Below are 12,336 nucleotides of genomic sequence, written 5' to 3'. Positions count from 1 at the left end.
AAAAACACAAACACATGGAGGCTGAACCACATGTTCACCCAATGGGTGAACAAAGAAATCAAAAACACCAAAAAATACACGGAAACAAATGAAAATGAAAACACAGGGTCCAAAATCTTTGAGACATGGCGAAAGCAGTTCTGAGCAGGAGATGTGTAGTGACAGAGTCCTACCTCAAGAGAAAAAAAAAAATCTCTCCAACTCTGGATTTTGGCTCAGGTCACAGTCTCGTGGTTTGTGGGTTCAAGCCCTGCTGGCAGTGTGAAGCCTGCTCAGGATTCTCATTCATATTCTCTCATTCATATATTCTCTTTCTCTTCTCTCTGTCCTCTGTCTCCCCTCTCTCTCTCCCTCTCCCTCGACCTCCCCATGCTAAGTAAATATATAAACTTAAAAAAAATCTCAAATGAGTAATCTAAACTTACACCTAAAAGAACTAGAAAAAGAAGAATAAAACCCAATACAAGTAGAAGAAAGGAAATAATAAAGAACAGAAATAAATAAAATAGAGACTAAAAAACCAATAGAGGGGCACCTGGGTAGCCCAGTCGGTTAAGCATCCAACTCTTGATCTCAGCTCAGGTCATGATCTCCGTCGTGAGTTCAAGCCCCACACTGAGTTCCAGGCTGGGTTTGAAGCCTACTTAAAAAATAATAATAAATTTTTAAAAATAGAAAAGACCAATGAGGGGCACCTGGCTAGCTCAGTTGGTAGAGCATATGACTCTTGATCTTGGGGTCATGAGTTTGAGTCCCACATTAAGCAGTAGAGATTACATTAAAAAAATATTTTTAAAAAAGAAAAACAGGGGTGCCTGGGTGGCTCCATTGGTTAAGTGTCTGACTTCGGCTCAGGTCATGATCTTGCAGTTCACGAGTTTGAGCCCTGCATTGAGCTTTGTGCTGACAGCTGAGCCTGCAGCCTGCTTCAGTTTCTGAGTCTCCTCTCTCTGCCCCTCCCTCACCCATGCTCTCTCTCAAAAATAAAAAAGTAAACATAAAAAAAATTAAAAAATTAAAAATTAAATTAAAAAAAGAAAAGAAAAAAGTGGCAAAAGGAAAGAAAGAAAGAAAGAAAGAAAGAAAGAAAGAAAGAAAGAAAGAAAGAAAGAAAGAAAGAGAAAGAAAGAAAGAAAGAAAGAAAGAAAGAAAGAAAGAAAGAAAGAAAGAAAGAAAGATAGATTGATTATAAACCGGAAGATCAAGGTCTGAGGGAAAATTATTTTCAACACAGAACTTGAAACTCAGCCAATTCATCAATCAAAACTGAGCATAGAAAAAAGGTTTTCAGAGATGTAAGTTATCAAAATACAGAACTACCATGCATCTTTTTCTCAGGGAGCCACATTTTGTCACACTCTGACAAAATGAGGGAGTAAATGAAGAAAGACCTGAGACCCAGGAAAGATCCAAAACAACACACATGCAAGAGAAATCCTAAAGAAAATGGTAAAGAAAGATCAGAGTGACAACTATGCCTCAAGCCTAGAGAGCCACCAATCCAGAAGAAAGAGGTCAAAAGGATTTGGGAAAGATGTCTCCAAAAATGTGAAATTGATAGGATTTCTAAAATGTCTGAATGCAAAGACAGATGAGATACAACTGGAAGAGAGCTTGAAAATATATTTAGCTTAGTAAAAAGACTACTCACTTTAGGGACAAGAAAAAGTTGCACAAGAAAGGAAAAACAGTCACTATAAATCATAGAGTACTATATAACTTAGCTGTGATTACCATTTACATTATCATAAAAAGGCAAACACTGCTCTAATCAAATGGTTCTCAACCAGACACTCCATATCATACCTCTCAGTCCAGTATTTAGAACTGTGTGGGGAATTTTTGGTTGTTACAATGAATTTAGGTTGGTATTGATATTTAGTGCCTGGTGTAATGCTAAATATCATGTAATGGACAGGATAATGAAGAACCATCTCATCCAAAATGACAATACTGCCCCTATTGAGAAAAACTGCTTCTAGCCAAAATTACAGAATCACTACACAGTGAGGATAGATGGGACAGCAGATGTGTCCATGTATGTAGAAGTGAGGAGCACATGTTAAACAGAAGTAAATCTTTATCTTCCATAGTCTACAGATAAAGCTTAACACTAGGAAATCAAAAGTAACTTAAAAAAAAAAAAAAAAAGCTAATTTAGGGACATGCTGTCGATACCAAAAGAACAGCTCAAAGACTTGAAAGTGGCTGTTGCTGGGAAACAGGAAATGGCAGAAAGGGGCAAGATTCTGGGAACTAAGTTAGGAAAGAGGGCTAGAGGTTTCTCCTTCAGTATACATTTCTCTACTTAGTCCCTTTTATTTTTCTTAACATTTATTTTTGAGAGATAGAGACACAGTGCAAGTAGGGGAGGGGCAGAGAGAGAGGGAGACACAGAATCCAAAGCAGGCTCCAGGCTCTGAGCTGTCAGCACAGAGCCCAACACAGGGCTCAAACCCACGAACTGGGAGACCACGACCCGAGTCAAAGTCGGATGCCCAACCGACTGAGCCACCCAGGTGCCCCTCTACTTAGTCCCTTTATAAAGCACCTACATCCCATCCTCAAATAGGCAAGGTTCCCTCAGACCAGAGACTGTTTTACCCTCTCCACACCACATACTAAATCTTTAGTTATCCTGTTTTTATGTATAGGGAGAAGAAAATGTCAGATCTGGAAGGATTTTTCTTAAATAGACTTTCAATCACTTATGTATATATATTTTAGTATCACCTTCACCTACATGTCCACAGTCCATGACACTACTCACTAACCCTGAAACTTTTAAAAGGTTCTGAAACACAAACATGACTACTTGTCAGCTTTCTCCACTTGTTGGTTTAGGATTCAGCTTTCTCAAGTCTGTTAATCAGTTACCACTAGTCTTTTCTGCTTTCCAGCTTCCAGAATGTGGGGCTTGAACTCACCACCCCAAAATCAAGATTTGCATGTTCTGACTGAGCCAGCCAGGCACTCCTCACTTCTCTACAGTTTTAATGGAGTTTTCAGGCTGCTGTGGAATTAAATGTGTACATTCAATCCAATTTCCTTACCGTAACACACTGCTGAATAAAAAAAAAAAAAAAAAAAAAAAAATTGCTAAACAAAATGTACGAGCCCATTTTTTGCTAAGTGGAAAAAGCCATGTATTTTGAATATTTATAGGGGAAAACATGTCTATCAGAATTTACACCAAACTACTAAGAGTTTAGGCCCACAGTTCCTAAACTATGTGCCAAGGAACCCAAGGGTTCTGCAGTAAATTCAGAGGGATATCACAAAGCATTCTAAATCAGAGGGGAAAAAACAATATTCTTTATCTGTCATACCTATCAAACACGTGACAAACTACCAGTTTAATACAATTCAGTTTCAAATTAGATCATGGTATATTCTAATGACATCCTATCTTTGCAAAGTTGGGTTTTTGTTGGTTACTGTGATGATTAAAAAAAAAAAAATTGCAAAAATCTATTTGAAATAGGAAATGTGGGTAGCAGTGTCTAATGATTCCAAGGTTTGAGAAGTTCTCTAGTGCCCAACCAGTACATTGGGTAATTGATTATTTAAGAATGAAATAAAAATACTGTATTGTCTTTCAACTGATGTGTATTTAAAAAAAATTTTTTTTAAGTTTATTTATTTTGAAAAAGAGGAAGAGAGAATCAGTGGGGGAGGAGTACAGGGCGGGGACAGAGGATCCAAAGCAGGCTCCGTGCTGATAGCAGAGAGCCCGACGTGAGACTCAAACCCACAAACTGCCGAGATCATGACCTGAGATGAAGTCATACGCTTAACCGATTGAGCCACCCAGCTCCTGATGTGTATATTTTAAACAACTATTGGGTTGCTAGACTATAAGTACTTAAGTTGTTTAGATCTAATTACTTAATAAATTACTATTTAATTATTAGGCCTAAGGATACTATGAAAAAGGCACTAAGGGGGGCAGTAAACAAAGAAAGTTTGGGAACCTCTGGTTTAGGGTATTATATTTTACTTTTTTTTTTTTTAAGGTTTTTGTTGTTGTTGTTGTTGTTGTTTTAGGTTTTCTTTCTTTTTGGGTGGTGGGGCGGGTCAGAGAGAGAAGGAGAGTGAGGATCTGAAGCAGGCTCTGTGCTGATAGCACCAAACCCCATGCAGGGCTCGAACTCACAAACCATGAGATCATGACCTGATCCAAAGTCGGACACTAAACCAAATGAGCAACCCAGGTGCCCCTTTATCAATGGAAAAAGAAATTAAAATAAACTTAACATGAAATCCAAATACATTCTCATTGTGCACTACCAACATAAAAGGAGATCTGGAATTTATTCTTCCTAATACTTAAATGTAATAATCACTGGGAAATCTTAATAAGATGTTTGTCTGTTTGTTTATTTATTTAGAGAGAGAGAAAACGAACACAAGCAGGGGAGGGACAGAGAGAGAAAGAGAGGGAGAGAGAATACCAAGGTGGCTCTCCACTGTCAACACAGAGCCTGATGCAGGGCTCAAACTCACAAACCGGGAGATTGTGACCTGAGCCAAAATCAACAGTCAGATGCTTAACCAAGTAAGCCACCCAGGCACCTCTATAAGATGTTTTTTATTCTAAAAACACACACAGAGCTACATAATTATGAGCCCATAACAAATCTAGACTGAAGAAGGGGGTAAAAAAAATGTATAATTAAGATCTTAAAAGTCCTGCCCAAATTAGAGAAACTATCTGAACTGTATCTTAAAAAGTTAATCTAACATATTTCTTGGTGGTGGTTATATCACCAATAATGCTGAAGTTATAAAGATATACAAACATCTTTCAAATTTCAATTCAATAAATGAGTTTTTACAAATATGATGACATAGGAGTGTTCAAAAAAATATTATAGTCTAATGTGAGAGTCATTTGAACAGGTATTCACAAATGTAATGAATAGAAGGTCAAATTGAGAGTATTATGGGAAGGGGCACCTGGGTGTCTCAGTCAGTTAAACATCCAACTCTTGATTTTGGCTCAGGTCATGATCTCACAGTTCCTGAGATCAAGCCCCACATCGGGCTCCACACTGACAGCATGGAACCTACTTGGGATTCTCTCTCCCTCTCTCCCCTTCACCCCACTTGCACTCTATGTTAAAAACAACAACAACAGAGTATTATTCTGGCAAAGGGTCAGGAAGAAAGACCTCTCTGAAGAAATTTTTTTTTTTAATTTTTTTTTTCAACGTTTATTTATTTTTGGGAGAGAGAGAGACAGAGCATGAACGGGGGAGGGGCAGAGAGAGAGGGAGACACAGAATCGGCAACAGGCTCCAGGCTCTGAGCCATCAGCCCAGAGCCCGACGCGGGGCTCAAACTCACGGACCGCGAGATCGTGACCTGGCTGAAGTCGGACTCTTAACCGACTGCACCACCCAGGCGCCCCATCTGAAGAAATTATTTTTAAGCTGAGACAAAGGATGATAAATGGTTACTAGGCAAAGGGAACAGATCAACAAAAGCCCAGTACAGTGAATGCAGTATTCAAAGGAAATGAAAGAAACTTCAGGATCACTTGGAGGAGGACCCGGAGAATAGAAAATGTAAACTAATGGTGCTGCTACTTAACATAAAGGTAGTGTCAAGCCACTAAAATATAAAGAGGGGTACAAGACCTGATCTGTATACTTACAAAGATCATTCTACCTGCCGTGTACAGAATGGCTGGGAGAAGGCCATAGCAAAGGAAACCTGTTAGGAGGCTATTGCAGGTAAATATAGGCAAGGTGCAAAGTCACTCAGATTAAGAGACAATGGAGAGAAACAGCAAAGTGAATCAATCTTGAGACTTTTTAGAAGACTGTGTGGAGGGAAAGGAGTAAGAGTTTTGGTATGAGCTACTGGGTAGATGGCTGTATAATTTACATGGAACAAATGGAGAAAGACTGGAGGAAGGTTATAATACTGGCTATGTCTTTAGTTTTAGACATGGTAGACTTGAGGTGACTGTAGGAAATTCATCTGGATGTATACTGCTGGATATACAGGTCAGGAAGTCTAAAAAAAGGATACCAAAGGAATTATAGTTTAAGCCATCAGCTTATAATAACTAAAGCTACAGACACTGATAAACTCACCTAGGGAGACTCTGTAAAAGGTAGAAGCAAATGCACCCTAAGGCAGTATTCAGAGGAACTCTGGGATGTAAGAGTGAGATAAAGGAAGACTACTTAGCAAAGGAAAATGACAAGGAATGATCAGAGAAATAGGTAGAAAATCAGGTTAATGTGGTATCAGGAAAGCTAGAGAAAGTTTCCAGAAGAGAAATGGTCAAAGGCTGTTGAGAGCTCCAGCAAAATAAGGAATGGGATACCTGACTGGCTCAGTCAGTTCAGCATGAAACTCTTGATCTTGGTTGTGAGCTTGAGCCCCATATTAGGTGTGGAGATTACTTAGAAAACAAAAAACAAAACAAAACAAAAAAGGCAAGATAAGGATTAAAAAGTCTCCATTTGATTCTCATGACATTTGTAAGTCAAATTTTAATAGAATGGAGAGAACAAAAACCAAGATGGATTGAAGAAGACAATATATAAAACTGCCCAAGAAGCCCAAGTAAATACGAGATAGACAGGGTAGGGGGTTTTGTTTTGTTTTTAACGGAGACAGTTGTTCATATATGAATGCTCCATACTATACTTATGGAAAAAGATGGCAGACTGAACACATTTTACTCTTACTCCCTCCAAAATCCCATTAAAATGAAAATAAAACATTATTTTAACTTTATTTTTTAAAATATGAATTATATACAATGAAATGTATAGATAAAAAGGTTTTGGGTTTTTTTAAAGCATATATACACAAAATGGAAGAGGGGACAACAAAACCTTTTGGAACTTGGAACGCAGATTGACTTAAAGACTGAAAAAAGTTAATCTCAAGTTCGCAAAGGGGAAGCAATCCAGTTTATGCAACAGTGCCTCAAAACAGATCAGGAATTGGCAGCATCAGGTTTTATGAGAGAGGTGTAAACATGGTGCTAAAAATGAGACCAAATCATTTAGATAACCTCCTACTCTCCACAAAACCAGCCAACTACCCCTATCTCACCTTTACACAAGTATGGAGAATTATTTTCTATACGAGAACAGTGCTGTCCAATGAAACTTCTGCAATGACAGAAATATTTTATCTGCCTTATCCAACATGGTAGCCTTTGGACACATATGGTTACTGACCACTTGAGATGTGTCTGGTTCAAATGAGGTATTTACTCTTTAATTTTAATCACTAAATTTAAGTGGCTACATGTAGCTACTGGCTACCATATTGGACACTGCAGCTCTAGAAGGTAAAACAATGGATTCCTGGCCCAGTTAAGAATATGGGTATCATACTGAAAATAGTTAACCAAACATAAAGAGTTTACACACTAAGGGCTAAAATCTCTATCCCTTCACTCAGGTTAGCTACCAGACTGCTGGCAGCCAGCTTAAAAGCTCCAAGCAGGAGATCTGAAGATTTTTTTTTTTTAAGATTTTATTTTTAAGTACCACTATGGGGCTCAAACTTACCACCCCAAGATCAAGAGTTGCAAACTTACAACCCCAACTGAGCCAACCAGGTGCCCCTGAAGATTCTTTTTTGAGGAATCTAACTTGCTCAAAAGGAAAGCCAAAGATACTGCTACTGAAGGTTCTCTAAGAGTCCATCCAGTGTGCTCTAAAATCGACAAATCTCAGGGCGCCTGGGTGGCTCAGTCAGTTGAGCGTCCAACTCTTGATTTTGGCTCGGGTCATGATCTCACAGTTTGTAAGTTGTAGCCTGCATCAGGCTCCTCTCTGACAGTGCAGAAGTGCAGAGCCTGCTTGAGATATTTTCTCTCTCTCTGCCCCTCCCCCACCCTTGCTCACTCTCTCTCAAAATAAAAAAAAATTAATTAGGGGTGCCTGGGTGGCTCAGTCAGTTGAGCATACGACTTAGTTCAGGTCATGATCTTGCCATCCACGAGTTCGAGACCCACACTGGGCTCTGTGCTGACATTTCATAGTTTGGAGCCTGTTTCAGATTCTGTGTCTCTCTCTCTCTCTCTCTCTCTCTCTCTCTCTCTCTCTCTCTGCCCCTCCCCTGCTGGCTTGCTCTCTCTCTCTCTCTCTCTCTCTCAAAAATAAACATTAAAAAAATTTTTTTAATTAATTAAAACAAATGGTATCCCATTATGCTCTCAAGTCCTCACAGACATAGAAGACTGCCTCAAAGACCAGCAAATGACTTCTATTAAACTCCACTTTTCACTGGGTCTTCAAGCTGTTATTACCCTCAGCCCGCCTTGGTTTCTATGTTAAACCTGTAATATCAGTTTAGACTAAAACTGGAACCATGGGTTCAAATTTATCCTTTTTAAGTACCTCTAACTTGAAAATTTTGCTGTCAAAATATGAAATTCAACAATTTTTAAAACCTCAGAATTAAGGTATTTCAGCCACAAAAATAAAAAAATTTGGAGACTCAGTAACGGCTTTTCATCTCAGACATATATCATGTTTCTCTAGACTTGAATTCACAGACTACATATCTGTTAACCTGGGGGTTTTAAAAAATATTTATTTTTGTAATCTCTGCACCCAATGTGGGGCTTGAACTCATGACCCCAAGATCAAGAGTTGCATGCTCTACTGACTAATCCAGGCAGGCACCCCTGTTAACATGTTTTTTTTAATTAGCAAATTTAGAATGCCCTTTGTCATCTGGTTGTAGGAAGTTAACATGCTAATAAACAGGGTCACTTTTAGAAAATAATTCAGCATCCTATGGACTTGTGATGTAGGGTCTATTTGTGGCTCTCCTACTAACACAGAACAGGAATACTAAAGCAATGAGGTTACTGAAGAATAATTTGAGAATGAGTATATCTCCCTAAAAGAGAATGTTCAACTCTGCTTCGTTACCTTAGCAATTCTGAAAATATTACAAAAAATAAATAGTCAAGAGGTTTTCACTATAAGAAAAATACACATGAAATACTGTTACCGCCTAATCAGTTGACCCTTTCCAGGCATCTATCAAAATTTTTTAAATATTTATTCATTTTTGAGAGAGAGAGAGAGAGAGAGAGAGAGAGAGTGAGTGTGAGTGAGTGAGTTGGGGAGAGGCAGAGAGAGAGGGGGACAGAGGATCCATAGCAGGCTCCAAGCTGAGAGCAGAGAGCCAGATGCCAAGCTCGAGCTCACAAACTACAAGATCATGGATGATCTGAGCTGAAGTCAGACACTCAACCGACTGAGCCACCTGGGCACCCCATCAAATTCTTTAAACCAGTGACACATTACAACTTAACCAAGAAAAGGGACTAAAAATTCAAGGACAAGCTTAAATACCAAGAGCCTCTAGTTAAATTAGGTGTTTATAAGGCAATTAGAGATGTTTAGAGCCCAGTTCTCAAACTGTGTTTCACTGGAAGCTGACCAGCGATACAGAGTGGTCATATATACGAGTACATATGAGGATAGAGGAAGGGGTTTAAAAAAAAAAAAGTCTGTGTATAGTTGACTGGGTTTATGATAAGTGAGAACAGCAAAATTTTCTTAAATAGAATTTTCCCATGGTTTGTGAAAGCTTGGCATAAAAGCCTACTAAAAAGCTGATTTACGAAGTGATATAACCTTTATATAATTATGCCAAAAAACAAACCTAAGCAACATTTAGTAAGAAACTTTATTGTAAAAGTTAATACTTTCATCAAAGAGCTTTAAGGAGTGTTAATGCATAAGAAACTACAAAAACAGAATTATACTGAGCCACTGACTTAAAGGACTTATCTTCTGGGCTCAAGGTGGTACAAAAGAGTACTACTGATTCAAGTAAAGTGATTTGTTAAGGAAAGGAAGAGAAAGAAAAAAAATTAAAAAGGTATAGAAGGCAACAAATTAGTTGGACATTACATTTCATCTCTGAGCCTGTTTATAAACTAATATATGAAACCTGCTCTACATCTGGGTTTTCCAAACTTGAGTATCACCTGAGAAGCTATTTAAAGACCACAAATACCCATGTGCCACTTCAGATCCACCCAGGCACCTGGGGTTTTGTTTTAATTACCCCAGCTGATGCCCAGCCAGGTTTGGAACTACTGGATTAGATAACCCTCAAGGTCCCTTTCGTGTCCATGAGCTAAAATTCCCAACTGACAATTCTGTGTCAAAGGAACTGAAGAGTGCACTTGGCTACATACTGCATGGCAGCCATTGTCATGTTCCACTAAGGAAAAGAAAGCACCCTTAATCTGTCTTACAAGTTGCACCCTGTAAGAACAGGTGCAACTTACTCAAATCACTTGGCTGCATATCCGCTCGCTCCTCCCCAAACACTTCTCTAACTTCGGGTCTACTCAACTTCAGGGGCACCTGGGTGGTTCAGTCAGTTAAGCCTCCAGCTTCGGCTCAGGTCATGATCTCACGGTTCTTGGGTTCGAGCCCCACGTCGGGCTCTGAGGTGACAGCTCAGAGCCTGGAGCTTGCTTTGGATTCTGTGTCTCCCTCTCTGTCTGCCCCTCCCCGACTCACACTTTCTCTCAAAAATAAATAAAACATACAGAAAAACTAAACTTCAGAGTGGGGTATGTTCTACTCTCTCCAATACAGAGAAAGGGCAGCTCCTCAGATTAACTCAGGACTGTAACGTCCAGCCACTCAAAGGGTCAAGTTCTTGTTCTTATTCTCTGCGCATTTTCAATTAACACGAAGTGTTTTAGAGGCACAGTGAGGGGTCCTCAGAAAGATGTGCAAAGAATTTCTTCTAAAGCAGGCCAAGGTGTAAATAAAGCTCCTCCAGCTTTTTATCCTAGAAAGGGCCCACTGGACAAAACAATCTTGAGTAAGGAACAAAACTGATTTAGGTTATTCCTCATATACCAATAATGCTCATCATTAAACATGAGACATCTGGTTGGCTAGGAGAGTCTGACCTCGTCCTAATGCTGCCCAACCCAAAGTAGAGCCCACAGTTAGGTTCTAACCACATAAGATACTAGTTTCTCCTCTGGCCCCCTCCTCCATAGCAAGTGCAGTTATTCTGAGTAAAAGATGTAATTAAGAACCTACCATTAAATGTCCAGGATATTCTTAAATCCAAAACGTTTAATGGCTGATGTTCTGCTTTTTTCACTTCTCTTCATTCTCCCAGGTATTTATGTAGGTATAAGAAAGCTCAGCTTTACATGTGGTTAAAAATGTCTAAGTGTCTAACACGAGATTAAAACCACTAACAAACGGCAGGCTAGGATTTTAACTCCGCTCTTCCGACTTAAATACAAAACCCTCATTTCCCACATCCTCTCGGCGTCTCTCCTCCCCCAACAGAGTGGCCCAGTGGAAAAGGGGTTGATACTGCCCAGCATAGACAGAAAAACAGAAAGCCTCATAGAAAACAGACTTCCCACCATCCTAATGTTTAATTGTGCTACACACATTCGCCACAACAGGGTCTTAAGAGTGTGCGGGAGGAAGGAACCAAAGGCAGGAAGGAAGCAGAACTGTCCGAACAAACATAAACTCTCGGCTTTCAAAACGGCAGTAGCGGGAGGACCTCTAACAGCAGCTCTTCCTCTCAAACCTTTCCCCGGCCTCAGGAGGGGCCCTAGCTTTCTCCGCTTCTACGTCGTACAGTCCAAACTGGAAAGAAAAAGGGGAGGACAGAGGTCCCTCGGGACAAGCTCCCTTCCGGCCCCCAGAAAGGCAGAGCAGCGCTCAAGGAGAAATTTGCTGCCTCCGGTTCGGGCGTGGGGGAGGGCAGCGCTCGAGGCCTCCAGGCCGGGGTGCTGAGCTGGCGCGCTCTGGCGCGGGAATGGCCAGCAAGCCCGGTCCGTAAGTCATCCCGATTTGACACCGGGCACCTACTTACCTACGTCGCTCGCTGCCGGCACCTGCCCCACCGCGGGTTCAGATACTGCCGCAGCTCAGACTAAGGCCCCGCCTTCGCCAGCTCTAGGGAACCCCAGACAGTGAGGAGGTGTCCGGCCTGCTCAAAGCAGCCACGGCCACCGAGCTTCCTTTGCAGCCTCCGCCGCGACGCCGGCGCTCACTTACATCGTCACCTCCTTCCGTGCCCTTCCGCCTCAGCCCCGCCCGTGCCCCGTGCGGGCAGCGGAAGAGAGAGTGGCAGGCTGGCGGTGGGGGCGTGGCTCCGCCTTCGCTCCGCTTCCGGCGGCGCGTTTCCCCGCCCCCCGAGACGTCCGCTCGACGCGTCCTGCCGCGCCACGGGGACTCTTACCCGCGCCTCTGCAAGGGAGGGCTTTGGTAGAAACAGTACCTGGAAATTGTAGAGGCTCGGCAGGGCTGCTTTGAGACTTTTCTGTTCAGCCCCCTCGCA

At 41.0% G+C, this 12,336-nt stretch overlaps 1 protein-coding gene across 7 annotated transcripts in view; it reads right to left on the bottom strand.

Moving 5' to 3' along the window:
* SENP5 (SUMO specific peptidase 5) overlaps window positions 1-12,047 on the bottom strand; it is a 51,064-nt gene extending 39,017 nt beyond the window's left edge. For all 7 annotated transcript variants that reach the window (XM_023260274.2, XM_023260272.2, XM_023260276.2 and 4 more), the window contains exon 1: window positions 11,869-12,047. The gene's annotated coding sequence lies outside the window, so the exon portion shown is untranslated. The remainder of the gene's footprint in view (window positions 1-11,868) is intronic.
* Window positions 12,048-12,336: the final 289 nt, after the last annotated feature.

This window comes from Felis catus, chromosome C2, assembly GCF_018350175.1.
Source record: "Felis catus isolate Fca126 chromosome C2, F.catus_Fca126_mat1.0, whole genome shotgun sequence".
Taxonomy (NCBI): domain Eukaryota; kingdom Metazoa; phylum Chordata; class Mammalia; order Carnivora; family Felidae; genus Felis; species Felis catus.
The sequence above is the reverse complement of the archived record's forward strand: the minus strand, read 5'-3'. Positions and strand labels throughout refer to the sequence as shown.